General features: G+C 37.5%; 1 protein-coding gene across 1 annotated transcript in view; it reads right to left on the reverse strand.

Annotated features, from left to right (window-relative positions):
* Positions 1-13,407, reverse strand: part of LOC107591763 (rho-related GTP-binding protein RhoA-D-like) — a 22,992-nt gene extending 9,585 nt beyond the window's left edge. The window contains exon 1 of the mRNA XM_016281000.1: positions 13,094-13,407. The gene's annotated coding sequence lies outside the window, so the exon portion shown is untranslated. The remainder of the gene's footprint in view (positions 1-13,093) is intronic.
* Between the last annotated feature and the right edge of the window lie 11,473 nt (positions 13,408-24,880).

Consider the following 24,880-nt stretch of genomic DNA (forward strand, 5'->3'; position numbering starts at 1 on the left):
ATTTTATTTATTTGTAAGACTTTATGACTAAATTTGGTAATGGGAAAGTAAAAATATTTTTAAAACGTACACCGTTCAAACTAGGCTGCTTATGTTGAAGTGTTTGGGATGTGGCTTTTAATGATGGGACCTTTTTTGTAATCAGGCTCTCAAAAAGTATATAACAATTTGGATATAGATTTATCGTCCAACATATCGGTTATCGGCTTTCAAAAATAAAGAATAATCGGTTATCGGTATCGGCCAAAATTTTCATATCGGTGCATCCCTAAAATAAATATTATATTAGCTAAGAAAGATAGTCCATTACAAAAACCATAGCAAAAAAGATGCCATGGATGGTGGGAATATATCCAGTTTAGCAGCGATTCCATACAAACATTTAACAAATCAAAATTGTTCCAGGGAGCCGCAAAATACATCCTAATAAGTGTCACAACAGTTCGTTTCACATGAATGAATGAACCCCTGTGGTTTGAGACACAACACAATAGAGTGTAGCAGAAACTGTTCCAAGATCAAGCCTCCATTTATGCAGAATCAGGAGGCCAAAATGCTGATCAAGGACCTAACTGACCCACAAAATAAACATCACACTGGAACGAAATGAGCACATTTTGTTCTAGGCCTTATTTGGAGCTTCTGGAGTTTTTGCATCCACACAGAAAGAAACAAGGCCAGAGCATGAAAAGTATGGAAAAATACAGTAAGAGAAAGAGGGAGATTTTCCTGCCCCGCCCTTTTCCTCCCTTTCCCGCAATTTGGAGAAAAAATAAGGACACAATGGCCCAAAAACGTCACAGCCAAAGAACAGACACTCACAGCCACACATTTTTCTTTAAATAGTGCCAATCCAACCAGCTGTCCGCATTTAAGCAGGACACACACGTATAGAGCAGCAGTGTTGCCATACAGTAGCCCAGTGAAAGGGGCTACATGATTTTGGCCTCTGTGAGGGACAGCAGACTGAGAGAAAATCAGAACATGTCAGACATAGCACGTAGGTATATAGAAATTTATGCTAACACAAATAAAACAAAAGTTGGCATTTACCACCACAGCACACCAGCCGGCCAACAAGCACCAAAAAACTATTTTTGTTTGGCCTTGAATCATAGTAATACCACAGTTCTGAGATACCAGTTTGGTAAAAAGTTTTTTTTTTTGACATTCTGCGATGGTATTATTATTAAATGTCATTTTGGACAAGTAACATGGCAATATAAATTTAGGACATGTATTGTGGTTATATACTATGGTATTCTTTGAATTACCTTAAGGTACAATGTACTATAGATCAAAGTACTATGGTATTACCATAAACTACTGTTCAAAAGTTTGGGGTCAGTAAAAATAATCTTTTGAAAAGGAAATAATACTTCTTACCAGCAAGATGCAAAAAAAAAACATTACATTGTTACAAAAACATTTATTTCAAATAAATGCTGTTCAGTTTCCATAAAAAAATATTAAGCAGCCTAATTGCTTTTAATACTAAAAATAAAATAAATAAATACAATTTTCTTGAAAACAAAACCAGCTGAAGTATCATGCCATTAAAAACTGGACTAATGGCTGTTGAAAATTTAGCTTTGCCATCACAGGAATACATTTAATTTTAAAATGTATTAAAATAGAAAAAAGTCATTTTAAATTGTAACAATACTTCACAATATTACGGTTTACTGTATTTTTGATCAAATAAATTCCTGCTTGGTGAGCATACATTTCAAAAGATATTACCAAACTTTTGAATTGTAGTGAATGTACCTTTAAAATACTTTTAGTTAGTAAAGTCTTTACTTCAGTGTGTGTGAAGGGACGCACAAATTAATGAATAGCTCAACATTTCATTACTGTAGTTTCAAACTAGTCATATGCAGCATCATGAGACATTTGGAACGGATGGTCATCACAGGAAGTTGTCAGCTGAGCCCACACATTGAACTTCAAAAATCACAGGATATGTTCTGAGAGAGAGAAGAGAACCGAAACAGGTCAGTGCTATTCTTGATTGCACATCCCTGGAGAGAGAAATGCATTCTTGGTGTCGGCAGCCTGGTTTCTCACATATTCATCTCTGCTGCCATTTTCTCACAAGCCCTTCAAACACACCCAGGTCTGCCCCCTCTTGAACACCACTGGCTTTTTGAAACAGTTGAAAATAACTTGAAAATCTACAGAACTTGCATATCAATTCACTGAAAATGAAATAAGGAGTCATAACTCTTTTTTTTTTATTTTTTTTAGGAGATGCAGGAATCTGTGAGATGTCATACTGGGAAGTGGGAATTTCCCACAGTGCTTGCTCTGGGAATGCTGTCCCATCTCTTAGGGCACAATGAGGAAACATTTCCTCAACCTCTGGTGGCAGGATTAGGAGCAGCTCACTTCCTGTTCTGACAACTCCCTTCCGGTTCACACACAGGCCCCCAAAAAACTATTATAGCTGTTAAAGGGGTCATATGATGTTGCTAAAAAAGAAAATTATTTTGTGCATTTCGTGAAATGTGTTTATGTGATTTAAGGTTTAAAAAACAAATTTTCCACATACTGTACATTAATATTTCTTCTCTATGCCCCACCTTTCTGAAACCCATTTTTACAAAGCTCATCATTCTGAAAAGCGAGGTGTGCTCTGATTGGCCAGCTATCTTGTGCATTGTGATTGGCCGAATACCGCAAGCGTGTGATGGAAATGTTACGCCCCTTACCATATTGTGATGCCTTGTCCCGGCACGACGAGACAAAAACATTAAAAGCCATTATAAACGAGGCATTTGTTGCATCTAGTGGAGACATAATTACAGATTATAATGACTTATACTGTCTTTTTACGCATTGCATATTCATATTTTCTCATGAGCTGATTCGTTACATTGCTGTAATGAAATGTGTTCGGATTATAATAACTTATACTGTCTTTTTACGCGTCGCCTTCACAACAAAACACACGGCGGGCCTGAGTGAGGAACGGCCAGCGGGCTTGTGGCAACCACATGTGACGACCCTGGGCTGGACTCTGCTTTGTCCACGGTGAAAGCTGATCCGGCGATCCACAGCGCGAAGTTGATGTATTTCCTCAGCGACCAGCACGGATCAGCTATAGGCATGACGAAGCGGATATCGTCTACTTTTGGAAGGCCAAACCAAGTAGTTTTGGTTTCACAACGAAACACACTGAGTCTTCACGACATTGCGGCAGCAACAAAACTACAGCGAGAATAAAAGTTACACCTTTTTTCTTTGCGTGAACATTTGGGCGGCGTTATGAAAATCTTTCCACATCGTGACGTAGACATGTGGGGCGTGTTAGAACGAGCCGTTTTAGGTAGGCGTGGTTGACTCTTAACTTTTATAAAGAATGTCTCTTTGGATTTGAGACTTTAGTCTTTGCAAATCTTCTTTATGCACCAAGAGCTTGTAACACTTCAAAGAGAAAGGAAAAATTGTAATCGCATCATATGACCCCTTTAATCAAAATTATTAGCTGTGTCAACAGGAAAGCGAGGATGTGTATTGTTTGTAGAATAGTCAAGTCAATTATGAAAATATGTAGTTCTGCACAACTCTAACAACCACAGAAACAAAGACTAGTTGAGTCAAGCACTGCACTGATTCAGCAGGAGTTAATCAGAAGAAAATGAGAAAAAGTGTGTTTCATTATGATTGATAAGAATCTATAACAGCTCAATACAACCTAGATATGGAAAGTGAATGAGATTTAAATTGAATTCAGGAGGGGGTTTAGTCCTTCTGCTTCAAAGATTTCCATAAGGGACCATGGGATAATTGAGTCCAGTCCATCACGACAGCCTTCTTCCCTCCAAACCCACTATAGAAATGACACACACACGCTCTCTCTCTCTATGTATGTATGCATGTATGTATGTATATATAAACGGGGCCCAGGAGAGCGTTTCGGGGCGTGCAATCGACAAGCAGACACTTTAAATGCTTTCAACTGACCTTGAGCCACAGGAGCGGTGGACTGAAGGATCTGTAATACAGCTGGCCAGCATATATTCATGATAGATTTGCAACAATTTGGCTGGTGATATCAAATTAAGCAACACCGTGAACTTCTAATGGGCTTTTAATTTGGCCATTAAGCTTCCTGAAGACCATGTGTCAATAAACTAGTTTCTAGTTCCCTCTTTGTCTCATGGGAACGTGAGCGTTGTTTTAAATGGAGGTGGTCAATTTGGCTCAATCGTTGTCAAAAATCCAAAATTGTCAATCATTTATGCATATCACAGGCTGCATTTATTTGATCAAAAACAGAGAAAACAGTAATAGAGTAATTGTCAAATATTTTCATTTATTTGAAATATACTGTAACGGTGAAACATTTTGTAACAGTGCATAACCGTTTTTTTTACTGTTACTTTTGATCAATTTAATGCATCCTTTTGGAATAAAGCACATTTCTTTAAAGGGGTCCTATTATGCTTTTTCACTTTTTTAAGTTTAGTCAGTGTGTAGTGTGTATGTTTGGGCATAAAAAAGATCTAGAAAGTTACAAATCTCAAAGTCCACGCCAAAGGGAGATATTTAGTTTTTAAAAAGTCAATTTTCAAGAACTACAGCAAACGGCTCGTTTGGACTACAGCGTTTGGTTTCCGGGCTTTGTGATATCACAAAGCAGCTCATTAGAATTTCATTACAAAGAATTCCCGCCAACAGAAATTGGAATGGTTGGGGGGTGGGGAGGGCGAGGTCGTGGTTAGAACGCTCGGTTGAGTGAGCGCATGAGACGAGACAACAAAGAAGAAGAACTGTTGCAGAGTTAGTGCGTCAGAGAAAACCAAGAAGAAGAGCTGCGGTGCTGTAGCCTCAAATTTTTGGCATGTCTAGAACAGCGGTTCTCATTTCCAGTCCTCGTGTACCCCCGCTCCGCACATTTTGTATGTTTCTCTTATTGCTTCATACGTTTGCTATATTTGACTGTAAGTGCCCTGCGAAGTGGACATTACCGGATATTCCTCCATGATTCCAGTTTGAAGGGAGCGTATGTTCCATACAAAGGGCATTTAAGTGTGCGAGACGTGAATTTAAATTGTATTTAGTTACAGAGGTATATTATGTCCCACTTCACGCTTTTCTTGTAAGTTTCGTTTGTGTGTGAAGACGCTGCAGGCAGCGGCGCAGCGCAAATCTGTAAATGAATATTCCGAAGTGAAGTAAACTTCAACGGATTACCCCTGCTCAGGGAGTAAGGAGCAATGGACACTGTGTAGGGAGCATGTCAATGGGAACACAGTTCATGCACGGAGCTCACTTCTAACGAGATGATGATCTGAATCAGGTGTGTTAACAAAGAGAGACGTGCAAAACATGCAGAGCGGGGGTACGCGAGGACTGGGATTGAGAACCGCGGGTCTAGAACAATTCGTACAAGTACAACACGACGTAGCTGGATGCCGCGGACAGACGTGATGTGAGCACTGGTGAGAGTGTGTCTGGAGAATGATGTGAATATATGATGCCTGCAGTGGGAGCCGCAGCACTCAGAGCTCTGTGAAACATGTGTCTGAGCTTCACAGGCAAGTTGTAAAATCCCTCTGCAGCACTCGGTCTCTGCCTAAAGCTCAAACCAACTTGCACAATGACCCCGTTTACTAGGGATAAGCAAAACGACTTTTCGAAATCAAATAGTTGGGTAAACAGTCTGACCCTGACTGATATGACACAAACAATGTTAACCATTTATACATTCTCTAACACGCATATTTTAGATTCACAATTCATTAAAAAAAAAACTCTGGTGTGTAAAAATAGTAAATATCATCATGTCCTCGTAGTTTTTTTACCCTAATAAAAGTTATAGGAGCATTAAATAGTTAATAAAGAAACTTCATTCTAATGCTCATTATATTTATTAGCATTAGCCGCGCTTATGCTAACAATTAACTACTCTAATAATAACAGCGTTCATTTCAATCCGACATTCAAATTAAAATCACAAATAAATCAATGTATGGGAAACACAATGAAACTTACCCGCTTGAACTCTTTCATTTGATCTGGGTGTCTTTAAAGTGTTTTGTTAGTTTGGTGTGTTTCCTCGTTTTGATGTCGCCACGTCTCAGTGCTTTTATGAAGAGAGCGCATCTGCGCACCTTTCGGATAGCGCATCAAGAGCCGGGTTGACCGTGTTTAGGGCTGTGTAATGAATCGAAATTCAGTTTCGATTTCGGCCTCCAACAATTATGAAAATACAGTAATCGAGATCAAACGATTATTGCGCCCCATTCCGCCCCCTTTCCAGCGGTGCTCTTTCGTTCCTCCATAATCAGTAAAATCATGTAACGAGACTTTTGCAAAACGGGATGTGTTTGATTTATTTAAGTTGATTAGATTTATTTTTGTTTTTAAAAGCATGAAAGAACTTGCACTTCCTCGGGAAGATTACTGTGGATGCGCTCAGAGTCATCTTTTAGCGCCTAAACGGTCAAATACACACAAAAATGTGTCAAAATGCATCACTTAGTGATTATTCACGTAAACCCTCGTCGGTTATGTAATAAATGAATGTAAAGAGTTAAGAATGAAAATACTTGTGTAACAGTAAAATGGATCCGTTCGGCTCTCAACGTGACAGCGGGCTATATTCCTGCTGCCGACTGTGTGCTTAATATTAATCAAACAACAAAAGACATTCAAAATCACTCACTGCTCTTGACTGAATGACTTTTGTAGCTTTAAAAAGAAACAAAGGAAGTTTAATTCTTACAGTGAAGACTATGCCGTTTTATTTTACATTATGTTATTCAATTTCTCTAGTAGGCCGTTAACTGAATACTTTAAACTTGCATTAAAAAAAAACTTAAAGCACAGTTTGTTTCATTTGTATATTTTTTTATTCTATTGTATTATTTAGCTTTTTTTATTACTGGCATTGTATTCCTTAGTTTTTTTTATTACAGTTTAATTATTTTCAATAATTTTGAGGACCTTTTTTGTTGTTGTTTTTTTAACCAATATTAGTTACTCTGGTATTCTGTGGTATTGAGAATTGTGACATTTCGCTGGTCTCCATAATGTAGATGTCATAGCAACCTTATTTACAAAAAATTTATATTTGATATATATCACTATCTTTAAATAAATCTTTCATATAAAGATTTGGTCATATGGCCCACTAATAATGGTTTTAAATAATCGTGATTACAATATTGACCAAAATAATCATGATTATGATTTTTGTCATAATCGAGCAGCCCTACTTGGTACCACCGGTACTTTAAAAAACCTGGTACCGTAACATTTTCATTTTTTTAGTATTGACTTGGTACCGAAGTACCGGGTCTTTTGACAACACTAGCAGCAAGTGGCAAAATTTTGGCAAGTTCCATGGGAGAACATAAAAAAAAAGAGGATCCTTCAGTTTGTGTTGAGTGTGTCATTATTCTTTCCCTTCATAACCTAAAACCTGAATCACATCTTCATAAAGAAGCTTCTGAAATCCTCAGTCTATTAGTGATATCACCTGCATGCATAAACACACAGTGTAACAGTACACCCCTATGTGACTGCCAATGACACACAGCAGGACTGGAGAATATGGCTGGAAGTGTCAGGCAGGGACAGTTCACACAAAAATAAAACTTCTGTAATCATTTACGCACGTTCATGTTGTTCCAAACCTGTAGGAGTTTATTTTTTTCTGAGGAACAAAGATGGTGATATTATGAAATCACTTTAAAATATCTTCTTTTGTGTTCCACAGAAGTCATACAGGTTTGGAACAACATGAGGGTAAGTAGAAAGATTTTTCTTTTTGTTTTCCTTTGCCTTAACTATCCCTTTATTACACAAACAAAATTAGTAATATAGCTCACAGTGACTTACAGAAGGCACACACAGCTAGTCAAACACAAATAGCTCATCCCCTGTTGTTTTCACTGCTGGGTTCAATAAATAAAGATGCTTATCTTAGAGCACACGTTGTTTATTAATGCTGATCTAGGATCATTCTCAATTCTCTAATCCAACCTTGACTCGAGGCTAAAAACAGATGAGAGCTGTGCTGAGGTTAGTGTATGAAGGCTGTTGGGTGTTTGGAATCTGCACACATGCTGGGCAGGTTAAGAATGTTTCAGCTTAACTAGAGACCTTAACTTGAGAACGGTTGCGTTTGTGTTCAACATTTAACAGACACATTTTTCTCTAAATTAAAATGTCTTCGTTAAAATGCTTCATCATATCAAAGTAAGCCATTCATTTAAAAATATCCCCAAAAAGTGTGGTTCTTCAGTGGTGTTTGTCATTGGTTGTGCTTCAGTTCTAATGCATGTAATTTGCCTGGCAAACAAAAGTCTTGGAAGCTAAGGGTACGAAGTCTCTGTAGAATAAAAAGATAACAGAGATTACACCTGAGTTTATGATTCGATGTGTGGGATACTGAACATCCGCTACACAAAACATTGTGACGATAACACTGAACCTTTTTTTCCCCAATATTATAAACCATTAAAGACAGACCTACTGTGAGTTATAAAGTCGTTTATCAATGGTGTACACTTTTGTTGAAGCCATCAGCCTGCATTGTTTCAACTTATTTTTAAGTAATGGCATTTAATAGTGGAATTCCTGGTGAAAAACTACATTACCCATGATTCTGCAAAGAAATTTCCACCAGGCGGAGAATCTCGACAAGCAAATCATGCCGAAAAACTGCTCCCATGATGCACTGAGAATGACATGATAATCAATAGGTATGTTCCACTTGAAGCGGCGCTGCGCAGACCGATCGCTGTATGACATCAAAGTACTGCAAGAGCGATTTGAAAGCATAAGGAGGCGTCTGATGTCTAATCGCTCTCATGGTACTTTGATGTCATACAGCGATCGATCTGCACAGCGCCGCTTCAAGTCGAACACACCTAAAATCCCTTCGTTATTAAACGATGTAAACATATATTCAAATAAATGTAAAATATATTGTTTCTATAATCACAACTTTAAATAGATAGTTTTATATTTATCCATTGTTTTTAAATTGTTTATGTCATTTGAAATGCTTTTTAGGACCGTTAAGTACTAGGGATGTAACGATTAATCGTGAGCTGATTGAAAATCGATTCAAATATGTGACTATTCAAATCAGTTGAGATGCCAAACAAGTAGGAGTAGGAGTTTATATGAATGTATCTCTGAGGGGAACTGACTATCATTTCATCTTGCCTCTGAACAATGCATATTAAAGTAGTGTTCATAACAGCTCTGCTTAGTTTACAGCGGTAACCCAGGAAACACTGTATCATTGCTGTTCATAATCGCCACCTGCTGTCAGAGAGTGAATCTGCGTCTCATTCAGCTCGTCTGCGGTTTCGTTCAGATGTGTTTTATGTAGTATAGTTTCACAAAACTAAAGTCAGGCCATTCTGTTTTTGCTTCAAATTTAGAAATTATACAGTCTAATTTATGATTAAAAACTACTCATGCTGCATATGCTGCATCTTTGTTTGGAACATGATTAAAATCCAGTGGTTGCCTCTAATTTTAAATGGAAAGAGCATAGACAAAAGCCTTAGTTTGTTCATATTAAGAGATTTCTTTTATTTGTGTAACTTGTTTGATTTGGGGTTGGTTTTAAAATTTCAATTTTGTTTTGTTATATTTCAATTTCACAAAGCGTGCAGCAGTAGCCTAATAAAATGACACCCTTTAATTTACTGTATAATGTCTTCAATCTCATTTTGTTAAAAAAAATCAAAACGTGAAATCAAAATCGTGAATCGAATCGTGAGTTGAGTGAATCGTTACATCCCTATACACAGTCTTGTATCTTTTTCTTCTTGCTCAAATTTCAAATCCTCAACTTCTTTGGTTAAAATCTAAGTTTGTAATGTTGTGATTCACCTTGGTTCTTAGCTTATAACTTTTCATAATATTCCCAAATAGCAGTCTACTTTGCAAAATCTGGAATTGGTGATAGCCAATCAACAGCGAACGCCAGTCACAAGCACACAACTGCCTCATGCTTCTGTGGAGTAGCAGCGGATCCTAAGATCGGATTCTCCACACGACAGAAGAGCACAGAAGATTAAACTCTAATTTAAAGGCTTCCTGAGGCCTCGCAGCTGTTTGGCTTCCTTATCACACTGAGAGAGGAAACACTTCCAGTGTGTCTGACACATCAAAGCAGGAAATCAGAAACAAATCTCTCACAAATTTAAATAAAGTGCTTAAGTTTAAAAGAAACAATGATTAATATCACATCGTTGTAAATAATGACTGCGCATTTCTAGACGGTGAGTGTGTCTCTGATTTCAACTTACAAAGAAAAAAAGAAAGAAAAAAGCCTCAGCATAGCAAAACAGAATGGACAGATTTCTCCAAACTAAAAGGACAGAAAAAGCAGAAGGGTCTGACCTACTTGAATGATTGTTCTTGTTCCTAGAGAGAGGGGGAGTTGGAGAGGAGAAAAAGAGGGTGTCCTAATTAAAGACCGTCCTCTCTTCCTCCTCCTCTACTCTTTTTTCACCCCTCTTTCTCACACGATCAGATCGCCATCAGAGAGTAAATGGACTTCAGCCCAGAGGGCTAACACTGACCTGAAAACAGCTTTCCATGGACAATCACTCAAAATTAGTGACAATGCACACTACAGTACAAACTGATCTTTAAGCAGACAGAAAGTGAGCAAAAAGTAGCAGCTACTAGTTTGGACATGTCCGATTCTCTATGTTTTTACAGAGAGTGGTGTCGTAAAAAAAAAAAACCCTGCAATCATCAAATTCTAAATACTCTTATTTCCGGCATAAAGAATCTGCTTTCCTTTTCCAGCAGAACGACACATGGGAATCCAGCTGTATTAATGCTGACCTTTGTGAGATCAAGGGTTTTCAACCTTATTCAGGTCAAGGACCACTTGGTGGTTAAAGAGACAGAGCAAGGAATCCAGAGGGGGACGGGATGAGAAATAACCAAGAGCTCTTTAACAATCGATGTCCTTGCTGGTGGATCCTCTAATTTCCTCTACTCTGATACCACAGGAGCAGAAAACAGCCCAGAGGACACAACAGCATACAGACGCCCCTCCAGGACATCTACTTGATTTTAGCAAGCAGGAAACCACCCTTAAAAACATTCTGCTTATGTAAGATAAATGTAAACAAACAAACCTCCCAGTCTGTTAAACACATTTAATAATTCATTTTCAGATAAAACGTCAGTTCTGTTTTGATTATTTTGCAATTATTTAGCATGTGCAGTGTTTGCATCACTAATGTTATTTGTGGCTTAGTGCCCACTAAAGCACTGAAGGCTGCTTCCGAATCAAACCAGTGCGCCTCACTTTGATGTTTTAGACAGTGAGCTGAATAATGACCCAGATATCGACCTGCACCTCTCAGAGAGTGGTGTGGCTGCGGGCCCACACCTGTTGGCAATGCTGAGGTGGCACAGCAGACACAGCCTCCTATGACTGGTATACTTACACATTCTGATCAAGGGAGACTAGTGCTTTCCAGACCCCTCCAATCCTTTTCTGCGTCAGTTTATCACAGTCAAACTCATCAGATTAAAAAATGGTAGATAGACAAGCAGTGAGTCATGCTCTTTCAGTATATACGGTGAATTTTACAGTCCTCAGTAGGCACAAAAAAATCTGTCTAGGTAGGCAGCTCAATACGTTTTGTGCCACAGCCATTGAGACCTGGAGAAGTAAACGTTGTGCTAACATGGTGGTGGTCTTTTTCAGAGAGAATAGCTTGGAAATTCCTGCTGAAATGTGTCCTCTTCCTTCCCAAACAAAATGAGGGAGTCACTGCTTTAAACACAAACACCTGAATCATTCCCGTCTAACAAGTTTTTAAATGAACATTTCACTTTCAATAGCCTACAAAACAGACCATGACCAGCTGTTTCTGTCCAAAACGCACTTGGGTCTATAACAAACGAGGAAATCCTGGATTACAGAAAGTTGTTTATATTTGTAATGGTTTCATACATTTTTCAAAAACATTTAAAAACAATTAAACTTAATACATTTAAGTGGTGTAACCATCAAGCATACAGTACTAAAGTAATTCAAATGAAACTTTATTACAATTAAGTTTTCAAACATAATTATTCTAACAATTAATGCAAATAGAATTATTTGTATTTATTAATATAAAATTAAATGAATAATTTTACTAATGAATTATCTTATGACAGAAAGAATAATTCCAAATAATTACTCCAACATTTCCTTTCTTTAAAAAATTCCTAAGCCATTTTGTTTACATGTCATACCACCAACATCCATAGAATGGACATTAAGTTACTTGTCAAGTGACTTCGACATGGCGGCGTTCAGGAGGCGACTTGCTCCGTGTCGAATCACTTTTTTTCTCTCTCGAAAACTTACGTTTTCATCTCACGTGAGTGTACAATTTAATCATATCATATTACTTAAATGTTATGTGTAAAACTTTTGCAATTAATAACTTAAATGCCCATTTAACATATTCTTTTAAAATAAATGACCATCACGTCATTGACCCAAAATTAACAAAAGAAAAAAAATGTTGGCATGAAACATTCATCAGCGCACAAATGTGTAAGATGAACACGCGCTACGCTGAAACTTAGTTGTTCTATTTCGAGGCGCGGTCTTTCATGAACGCGAGCCTATGGGCCTTTATGAGCGTGTTACAGTGTAATGTTTGCGTTTCTGAACTGAACTACGACCTCGTGGACCTAAACACAACGATGTGAGGTGTTCAACAGGGGTGTTGCCTCACACTCCCAAGCCAAATCCATCTGAATCCAGTGCTGTGGTCAAAAACAAACACTGCGCTACCGAGCTGCGCGTGAAAACAAGTAACGTTAACGTTAGTGACCACCGCGAAACACACCACAACTTCGGCGACGCTTTTGTGTCCTAATAGATCACAATCAGATCTGTTGGTTTGTATGTTTTCCAGAATTTTTAAGAAACTCGTCAAGTTGTTGAGCTTCATTAAAGACGCTTTTCTGAAGCCAACACCTACTTCTTTTCTCCCTGCAGAAGTGTTGAGCCGTAAAGGGCTCTCTTCCTTTATCCACGGTCTAATCAGAACTACTAATAACCCTCAATGCTTTCAAAATAAACTCTTACCTTCTTATCAAACTGAAGTTTCAGAGCTGAAGGTTTCGTTTTTGCTTGGCGCAGTGTGTGTTCAAGTGTTTGGCTGGCCGTGGAGGAGCGGAGCGCTGCCGTTAGATCCTCCCACAGTCCACAGGCGGCTGGAGTTCTCTATGCCCGCTCGCTATGAGCTCGAAGGGCGGAGCTGCCGGTTACAGCCGCGCCCCCAGCCGTTAAAATAGAATTACATCATTGGCGCGAGCGGCGGTAGGGGGTTGAGGTGTGGGCGCAGTGAGAGCAGGACCAGTTGTTTGAATTCAAAATGCGCCATGTCCATATGCAGTTCTGTACGGTTCCTCAACGATTCGGTCTTCAGAGTCGGATTTTGTAATAAAGCGATCGAACCAGTTCCCAAAACCGGTCTGAATGATTCATTCACGAATCAGTCAAATTGTTTCTCAAATGACTCACTGACTCATTGAACCGAGCTCATTTCAGAAGGTCCGATTCGCATAAACTGAAAGCGTGAAGCTTATGCTATGGCCAAGTGGAATTGGTTTTATTCATAGCATTTTCTTCAAAATAGCAAAACTTTTTTAGCAGAATAATATGAACTTTATTATTTTTTATTGTAAAGCTGTTTTTAAATCCTAAATTACTGTTTTTTTATGATGAATCTTGGCTGCAAATTGCAAAAACAAACTGAACTGGATGCGTTAGATTAAGTAAAAATACTGCGTTATTATTAAAAGCTTATTTATAAATCTTAAACGAAAGCCGTGCCGATATGTAACTGTTTGTTTGAATCGAACTGTTCCAAAGAACCGATTCGCGCAGATGAGTCGGACTTTTCATCAGTGACTTTGAATCAGAGTGGTTTTGATACCAGTTGCAGCAATTATACTTATTAGAATTGACATATCGCATTGACATCAAACTTATGCAAACTAAAAATGGAAAGGATGGTTATGAACCGGTTGACTTATGTAATTGAGAGCAGAAACATTTTTTCAGCATGTCCCTGTGGATTTCGAAAAGGGCAAATATATGGATTCAATCTTGTGTTTGGAAGCTGAAATTCTAAAGGCTCAAATTAACAAAGAGGTTTTAGTGGGAGTCTTTTTCTATGTAGAAAAAGCTTATGATATGTTGTGGAAAGAGGGGCTTTTAAAGAAACTGATAAGCTTGGGAATTGATGGAAAAATGTATAACTGGATTTTGAGTTTCTTGTTTGGAAGAACGATTGAAGTAAGAGTGCGGACCGCTTATTTTCGGATTCTCCCAATTGAGAATGGAACTCCCCAGAGAAGTGTGAGCAGCCCTTTTCTTTTTACTTTAATGATTAATGACATCTTTCATAACATTGATACTGGAATATGAAGATAATTGTATGCAGATGACGGAGCATTATGGAAAAGGGGGCGCAATGTCTAATTTGTAGAAAATATAATGCAAAATGCTGTGAATGAGGTGGAGAAATGGGCGAATAGTTGGGGTTTTCTGTGGCAAAAACAATACACAATACACAATAAGAAAAATATCTAAATAAATAAAATAATCCTATCTTGAATATCAAAATGTATGGTCATCAGTTGGAACAATTAAATGTACAGCAGTATATTTCTATGTGGATGGACTCTAAATTAAACTTTAGAATTCATATTCAGAAATTGGTAGAAAAATGCAAAAAAGTATATATAAGTATATATAAGAATATTAAGGTGTTATGAGGAGCTGACTGGGGGGCAAGCTGTCACTCACTGAAAATTCAAAATGTATGGTCATCAGTTGGAACAATTAAATGTACAGCAGTATATTTCTATGTGGATGGACTCTAAATTAAACTTTAGAATTCATATTCAGAAATTGGTAGAAAAATGCAAAAAAGGAATATTAAGGTGTTATGAGGAGCTGACTGGGGGGCAAGCTGTCACTCACTGAAAATAATTTATTGTGCAGTGATTAGGTTCTGCCAACAAAAACTTACTTAAGGGGTTAGTTCACCCTAAAATGAAAATTAGTGTTTTACTCACCCTCGAAGCATTCTAGGTGTATGTGACTTTCTTCTTTCAGACAAATCCAATAGTTATATAAAAAATTGTCCTGGCCCCTCCAAGCCTTTCAATGGGGGTAAGCGGGTGTTTATTGTCAACAGTTCAGATGTGAAATAAAGTGCGCGCATCCGTAGTAAAACGTCCCTCACACGGCTCCGGGGCATGAATAAAGGCCTCCTGTAGCAAATCCATTCGTTTTCATAAGAAAAATATCCATATTTCAAACGTAATAAACACTTTTTTATCACTTCTGCCATCTGTCATACGCGGAAGGCTTTCCGGCGGATGACGTAGGACGTCGGTGTTGTGTGATTAGTGACAAGCGTGGAGAGAAAACAAAACAAAACACCGTTCACAAATTAGAAGCACAAAATGAGGATTTCTTAAGAAAAATGTCGGAGGATTTCAATATAAGCCAATAAGACTGGATTCGCAGGAGGCCTTTATTCACCCCCCGGAGCCGTGTGAGGGATGTTTTATTACAGATGCTTTATTTCACGTCTTCTGAACTGTTTATAACAAACACCTGCATACCCCCATTGATAGGCTTGGAGGGGCCAGGATAATTTTAATATAACGCTGATTGGATTCGTCTGAAAGAAGAACGTCACATACACCTAGGATGCTTTGAGGGTGAGTAAAACACAGGCTAATTTTCATTTTTAGGTGAACTAACCCTTTAACATACAATTTAAAATTTTATTCATTAGAATTTTACTAAGCTAATAATTAAGAAATCGGACTCATGTTAATTGACAAAACAACATATAACTTTATGATACTCACTCTCGAATGAACGTCTGGAGCTGTGATTTGATTGATCGTTGTGCTTGGGGGGTGAATAAAGGCCTCCTGTAGCGAATCCATGCATTTTTGTAAGAAAAATATCCATATTTCAAACGTAATAAACACTTTTTTATCACTTCTGCCATCTGTCATACGCGGAAGGCTTTCCGGCGGATGACGTAGGACGTCGGTGTTGTGTGATTAGTGACAAGCGTGGAGAGAAAACAAAACAAAACACCGTTCACAAATTAGAAGCACAAAATGAGGATTTCTTAAGAAAAATGTCGGAGGATTTCAATATAAGCCAAGAGGAGACTGGTTTTCCTTTGCTAAAGTAAGGAAACTTTGTTTCTTGCGCATTGCGCAGTGACTTTTACATACGCCAGATGACCTGTAAATGCGACAAAACTGTTTCCATTGCAGTTTTGCGAAATATTCCTTTTTTGAACTCCCTGAAAAACCACCTCATGCAAGTGTACAAACTTTTTTTGCAATATATGGGAGTTTTTGCAAAATTGACCTTTCCATTGGACGTATTTTCAATTTAAATTTGCGCAGTTTGAAGGGTAATGGAAATGCAGCTTATGTCGGGACAAAAAATAGAAGGAAGAATTGTCGGGTCGTCAGTCCACGACAAAGGAGCCAGCTTGTACGGATCTTTACCACCTATTAAAGGGGTCATATGAAGCGATTTAAATTTTTCCTTTCTGTTTGGAGTGTTACAAGCTCTCCAATATGGCCGCACATCCGGGTAACTGACCATACTGTGACGTAGGTGCAAACGCTCAATTAATGGAAACTTTGTTTCTTGCGCATTGCGCATGGATTCGCAGGAGGCCTTTATTCACCCCCCGGAGCCGTGTGAGGGATGTTTTATTACAGATGCTTTATTTCACGTCTTCTGAACTGTTTATAACAAACACCTGCATACCCCCATTGATAGGCTTGGAGGGGCCAGGATAATTTTAATATAACTCTGATTGGATTCGTCTGAAAGAAGAATGTCACATAGCCCTAGGAAATACTGCGCAGTTTGAAGGGTAATGGAAATGCAGCTTATGTCGGGACAAAAAATAGAAGGAAGAATTGTCGGGTCGTCAGTCCACGACAAAGGAGCCAGCTTGTACGGATCTTTACCACCTATTAAAGGGGTCATATGAAGCGATTTAAATTTTTCCTTTCTGTTTGGAGTGTTACAAGCTCTCCAATATGGCCGCACATCCGGGTAACTGACCATACTGTGACGTAGGTGCAAACGCTCAATTAATAGAGGTATGTTTGTTCTCTGCACAAGTTAAGGTTACATATGATGATGAAAGCGCCAATAAGACTGGATTCGCAGGAGGCCTTTATTCACCCCCCGGAGCCGTGTGAGGGATGTTTTATTACAGATGCTTTATTTCACGTCTTCTGAACTGTTTATAACAAACACCTGCATACCCCCATTGATAGGCTTGGAGGGGCCAGGATAATTTTAATATAACTCTGATTGGATTCGTCTGAAAGAAGAACGTCACATACACCTAGGATGCTTCGAGGGTGAGTAAAACACAGGCTAATTTTCATTTTTGGGTGAACTAACCCTTTAAAAAGATAGAGGTAATACAAACCTCTTTGTTGTGCAGGCACTGCAATCTGAATTTGTTGTGGAGCATTTAGAACTTCTCTGGTGGTATAATTATAAGTTGAAATGGGAGAATTGCCTCTAGAACAATGTAGGCTTTAGTTGAGGCCTTCAGTTGAGGTACTGGTCTGGTGTGAAGGGACATCTGTTTTTTTCTGGTCATTTATTTAGTGAATTTTTATACATACAGTGTATATATATATATATATAAGTCAAGCTGCAATACCAAACAGGACCACATGGAGATGCCAACAGATGCTATACCAGTTGCCTTAACCTGACTGTATATACAGTATAGATATACAGATCCATTCAGAATTATTAAACAGAGGAAAACACAAATTAAAAAAGCAAATAAAAATATTCTGAATTTGTCAAATGTGGCGATCTGAAGGCGGCTCGACATCACCAGTGAACAGTTCCTCTGTCAGAGTGAGTGTTCGTGTCTGTGTCTACATAAACACCACTGGCCATTGCAAACTCCATTAAAAACACGCTTCTTCAGCGAGGGTCCATTATAAAAACATGCCAGACATGCTACCATACTGAAATGTGCTCATGCAAAAAGCTAACAAAGAGCACACATACACGGTCTGTTTGTTTACACATTAGGCCTAATAATAACGGACTTGCACGTCTAATAGTATATGATTGCTCTATGTCACTATAATCGTCTTTACCTCCATTACAATCATCATCCATCTAAACTTTATTGGTGAGATACTGGTTTGCTTTATTCAGCCCATACCGACTTGTCCTGACTTCATATTTCTTATAGGGTGTTTTAACGACACGTCACCAATCCAGAAGTCAGCCATGTTGCCAGCACTGAATGTAAACAATGCCACTGAACCAAATGGAACTCGTGTATGGGCTTGGCGAAAAAATTAAGTAGTTCACTATAGCTGCGTTTCCATTACAGATTTGTGCAAAACTTTTGCGACATTTTATAAATGTTGATATAAAAACTATTGCGAAATGTCGTTTTTTCCATTAACCGATGTTATGTGACTAAAACGTAATTTTTTCCTCTCACGATAAGTCCTAGTGACGAGTGTTGGTAGGTTTATTATATCGCAACCATCACACTAGCCATTATTTTTAATCAAAGGAGATGTAGATGTGTATCTTCAGCGAAGCAACACAGAGAGCCGCTTCTGAAATGTGCTGATCATGTGACTTTTACATACGCCAGATGACCTGTAAATGCGACAAAACTGTTTCCATTGCAGTTTTACGAAATATTCCTTTTTCGAACTCCCTGAAAAACCACCTCATGCAAGTGTACAAACTTTTTTGCAATATATGGGAGTTTTTGCAAAAATGACCTTTCCATTGGACGTATTTTCAATTTAAATTTGCGCAGTTTGAAGGGTAATGGAAATGCAGCTTATGTCGGGACAAAAAATAGAAGGAAGAATTGTCGGGTCGTCAGTCCACGACAAAGGAGCCAGCTTGTACGGATCTTTACCACCTATTAAAGGGGTCATATGAAGCGATTAAAATTTTTCCTTTCTGTTTGGAGTGTTACAAGCTCTCCAATATGGCCGCACATCCGGGTAACTGACCATACTGTGACGTAGGTGCAAACGCTCAATTAATAGAGGTATGTTTGTTCTCTGCACAAGTTAAGGTTACATATGATGATGAAAGCACATTGGTGCTAGCCCTCCTGGAACTCATAGAGATTGTATTGCAGTGCCTGCATTTCGGGAAAAAAAAGTCTTAAAGTCAAGAGTATTATTCCGTATTACAGGTATTTACAGATGGGTCAAAGGAGCCAGACTCTGGTAGAATAGCAGCGGTAGTATACATTCTTACCTTTAAAATAAAAATGGTAAAAAATAATATCAGATCATGTGTCAGTATTCACTACCGAGTTATTAGCTATTATACTAGCTCTACAATGGATCGAAGAAGTACAGCTGTCAAGAACTGTATACTGACTCAATGGCTGCTCTCACTAGCCTGTTGAGTAGAAAATCTGAAGCACAGCAAGATTTAGCATTTGAAGTTTTACAATGTTTGTTTAGAACAAGGCAGTAAGGGATATTGTTAAACTTCCTCTGGGTGCCGGCCTATGTGGGTGTGGATGGAAATGAGGAAGTAGACCTGCTGGCAAAGAAGGCCTTGAATCATCCACAAATTGAAGTTAATTTATCTTTAAGTAAAGCTGAAATCAAGAGATTGATATCAATTGAAATAAGAAAAAATGGCAAAAGTTATGGAATCGTGGATTTAAAGAAAGACATCTTTACCAGATTCAGGAGTGTGATGGAAATGAGAGGAAAAGATATGGAAATAGGAAGAAATATGTCATTATTTTGAGATTAAGAATTGGACACACAGCATTAAATTATAGTCTTCACTAGGGAAGCATGATTTGTGACAAATGTGGAGACCCAGAAACAGCTAAGCATATTCTTTTTGAGTGTGCTGCATATGAAAGGGAAAGACTTCAGTTAATTCAGGAATTTGGATGGCTGGGAATTGATAACCTTTTGCAATCACAAGTTCATGATATATTATTTAAGTATCTAAAAAAATACAGGAACAATGGATAGAATATAGGTATATAATGCACTTTTTCTGTTGGCTTGCCAAACCGCCATAAAAGCACCAGAAGAAGAAGATGACGAAGACTTATTGGATTATTTGTGTGAATTTTGGTTTGTGGTATCAAGTGAAACCATGTTCACTTTTTTAAATAGCTCCTTCTTAAAAGAGGGGTAACAATCATAGTTCCTCTTTTAGGGTGGTTTAAAATGAATAGTAATCAGTCATATCAACAGGCCTATTTTTACCAGTTGCAAACCTGCAATATGTAAATCTGTGAATATAAACAATTATATAACTTTTATTAAGAACTAAAACTATTATTTTTCCATAATGCTTAGAAGATCACTGGTTAGAAAGTTACAAACTGCTTAATAGTTACAAATATAATAAAAATCTAAGAAAATATGTTTTTATATAACCCGTGTATCTTCTCTACAGACCACTGGATGAAAACCTTGCTCTGCTGTAATCTATTTAGGTTTGTCTATTTAGGTTCTTAGTCTGTGCAGTCACAAGATCTCAGGGTCACTATAAGGCTTCATTAGACATTCAAGTTAATAGGCCTACTAATATTTTCTGATCATCAGAATCTTAAAAGGGTAACCTGGGGAGAAATGAGGGATGTCTAGTTTGCCTATAACAGATTGTACGATCAGAATGTGGTGATATTAATTTGGTTATGGTTTTCTGTCAACAATCTGTCAGCACTCCACTGTTTCTATGACAATATGCCTATTAACCTGTGATATGATGACTTTATCTATATAGCCCTAAGATGACAACCTGCTTTGTATAATAAGAAACAGGAAATTGTCTCTGTTTGCAATATTGTTGAAATTAAAGCGCATGTTTAAATGCATGTCTGTTCACAAATAGCCTTTTGCTTTTTGCTTTGAAAAAAAAAAAGTTTCTGAAAGTAATTTTCAGATGCAATGGGGGAAAAAACGGGATAAACACAAACATGAAACTTGTAAATAAAATAATCTGATATATAGCCTATGTACAATTTAATAACATTTAGCCTAGTTTGATATATGAATTGGGTGTTCGTCAAAGATTGCATGCGGTCAGAGATTCCCGTGTTTACAGCTCCGTAAAATAACCTACTGGAAGCTCTGTAGTTTTGCTGTATAGCCCTATAGATAAAAATAATTTAATTTTTAAAACACACAACATTTTGAGTTACTTCCATTTCTGAAAAAACGAATGTATGCTTAGTAATTGATGTTATAAATACACACGCCTGATTTTTGTTTTAATTATCCATCGTACATAAAAAAACAACAAAAAACATTTGCAATCAAGACAAAAAAGCCAGAAGTGAATGTAAACCAGATTTGGCCCAGACTCTGTTGCTATCTGTGAAGCCAAGCATAAGAATAGCCTACTAATGTAAATTTGTTAACCCACAGTAACACATTTTAACAGATTAATCGCATATTTTCGTTTGCTGCATGCTTTTAAAAACACAATCACATTTTTTTTTGAGGAAAATAAAAAAAAAGATACGTATCGTATAAGTTGCATTTTCAGAAATAATAACGGCAGGCCTAATAATGTTGTAATGTACCAACATTATAAACACTATAGGATAATTTAGTTCCCCTCACTTTACAACAAATACTTTAAATTTAATGAGAATTTATCAAACATGTGAATGATTTGTGTCAGTCTTCACAGTGTTTTCCTCTTGAATGTGTAAGCTGCTACTGTATCACTCGTTCTCCTCATTCTTGAAAACAAGAGAGTCTAGAGACATCTAGAGGACATAAAACGTCATTACAAGCCGATGTATGAGCTCAATCTTGTTGCTCTCTCTCTCTGTGTCTGTGTGTGTGTATATATATATATATATATATATATATATATATATATATATATATATATATATATATATATATAATGTAGACATCGCAAATCAATGAAGCATATATCTGTAATACTGAATTATGTATTCATTGATATCTAATATATGATATACATAATTATGTACATTCTCTAGAATGTCAAACATTGATCAAATTACTTGAATTTTTTTCAAAATCAAACTAAGTACATTCATTAGTAAAGCATGCGATTTTAATTTGATTTTACATTCACAATTAAGTATTTGAGCAGTTACTGGATAATTTTTTGGTATAGGTTTTGCTCAGTCGCACAGAAAAGTCACTTTTTTAAGAATTTGCATTTGAGATCCAAGTTCAAAGTCAATATTTTCAGTCAACGTTTGGTTACTGCAATAACATTTCAATAATAACCCAATTTCAATGATGAGTTCTGATTACTTTAATAAGTAATTTCATATTTAATAATATGAAAACTAAACTATGAAAATTAAACAATTAAATTATAAAAACGGACCACTAGGTGTCAGTAAAATTATACAAGACCGATTTTTTTCTGTCTCTCTCTCTCTCCCTCTCTCTCTCTCAATAACAATTCTGAAGATTTAGATGCAAATGTTTGGAAAATGTACCTGATATTTATAAGAATCACATGAAACAGTCACCCGGCTTGTATAATTTCTTTTTAATAATTAATACTTGTTATTGTGAGATTATGTGCTGCCTATTATGAATATGACCTTTGAGGTGCCAAAAGATTAAAATCAACTGCAGTTATAGTTCCATAAATGAACATATGGTTACTGTTAATTGGTTGGCAAAAGTTATTCATTCCAAAGTTCACTAATATGTTGTTTAGCAACTTTTTCAACTTTGGACAGTTAGTCCTTTAGAGAGTGCAGCTGTTTGACCTCAGATAATTGCCTATTGTTAAGTGATGATGATCCAGCTGTAAGCAGTACTGTGTATGATATTACTCTGCAGAACAGAAGGGACACATTAAATTAGAGATCCATAAAAGCAGTGCAGGCATAGAGGGCTGCGAACAGATGTCTGCTTTTTTTTCCTGAGATAAAAAGCGTTGCTGTTGCATTGTGTTGATGCTGATGACACACAGGTGGGTTTATTGTGAGAGCTCTGCACAGAGACGAGGAGCCAGTAGTTGACGTTCAACAGCTGGAGACAGAATATTTTTGGACATTTTAGCACAGTTGAGGATTTGAAGTGGCAGGCACTCAAGTGTTCTCATTATGTGTTTGTGTGTGTGTGTGTGTGTGTGTGTTTTCAATGACTTTAATGACCTCAGTGATATAATGGTAGCGGTTGGTTTGTGAAATCCTATTTTTTACAGTCTACAACTGCTTATATTATTATTATATGAGATCTTTTAAAATTTCAAGTTTCTTAACAACAAATTTCAAGTTTCTTAACAACAAGTAAACAAGATTTACTTGTTGTATTCATGTTGGTTTTATATGGTTTTCTCATACCATTTTAAAAATAATACATTTAATGACTCCAAAAATGCCATGTAATGTAACCAAAGTAAGAAGTTTCATATTTCCTTACACCTTAAAGGGTTAGTTCACCCAAAAATGAAAATTCTGTCCTTAATTACTCACCCTCATGTCGTTCCAAACCCGTAAGACCTTCGTTCATCTTCGGAACACAACTTAAGATATTTTTGATGGAACCTGAGAGCTGTCTGACCCTGCATAGACAGCAACGCAACTGAAATGTTCACAATTCAGAAACGTAGCAAGGAGATCTGTGAAATAATCCATGTGGTTCAACCGCAATTATACGAAACTACGAGAATACTTTTTGTGCGCAAAAGAAAAAAAAAAGACTTTATTCAACAATTCTTCTCCTCCGCGTCACCTTGTAGCGCCATTTTGGAGATTATCCACTCGACGTAAACAACGTATGCTGTTCTGTGTCAGCTTGGGAACATTTCAGTTGCATTGCTGTCTATGCAGGGTCAGACAGCTCTCAGATTCCATTAAAAATATCTTAATTTGTGTTCCGAAGATGAGCGAAGGTCTTACTGGTTTGGAATGACATGAGTGTGAGTAATTAATGACAGAATTTTTATTTTTGGGTGAACTAATCATTTAAATACATGCTAATGTACATATCTTAAAGGGGTCATATGATGCGATTAAAAATTTTCCTTTCTCTTTGAAGTGATGCAAGCTCTTGGTGCATAAAGAAGATCTGTAAAGTTGCAAAGACTAAAGTCTTAAATCCAAAGAGATATTCTTTATAAAATTTAAGAGTCAACCACGCCTACCTAAAACGGCTCGTTCTAACACGCCCCCACATGTCTACGTCACGATGTGGGAAGATTTGCATAACGCCGCCCAAATGTTCACGCAAAGAAAGAAGGCGTAACTTTTATTTTCACTGTAGTATTGTTGCTGCCGACATGTTGTGAAGACGCTGTGTGTCGAAACTACTTTGTTTGGCCTTCCAAAAGAGGACGATGTCTGCTCCGTCATGCCTAGAGCTGATCCGTGCTGCTCGCTGAGGAAATACATCAACTTTGCGCTGTGGATCGCCGGATCAGCTTTCACCGTGGACGAAGTGGAGTCCAGCCCGGGCTCGTCACATGTGGTTGCCGCAAGCCCGCTGGCCTCTCCTTCGTCGAATCTGCCGGCCGCACCATTCTCAAGCCTGCTGGCCGTTCCTCACTCAAGCCACTGTGCAGCACATTTTATGGAGGACTGTTTCCTGATCCTGCTAGAGTAGACTGCAATGCCGGCTGTTCTGACTTAGACTGTAAGTATGTTTTTAATATTTAAAGTATTTGCCACTGACGATTCAAATGTGAGTTTTGAGCAGTGTAGAGTAGCACTTGTTGTTTGTAATTTCTCCAATCACAAATGCTGACATGGTTTTATGTTTATGCGGCGTGATGCACCGTGTAAAAAGACAGTATATGTCATTATAA

Source organism: Sinocyclocheilus grahami, unplaced genomic scaffold, assembly GCF_001515645.1.
Source record: "Sinocyclocheilus grahami isolate Dianchi unplaced genomic scaffold, SAMN03320097.WGS_v1.1 scaffold146.1, whole genome shotgun sequence".
Classification (NCBI taxonomy): domain Eukaryota; kingdom Metazoa; phylum Chordata; class Actinopteri; order Cypriniformes; family Cyprinidae; genus Sinocyclocheilus; species Sinocyclocheilus grahami.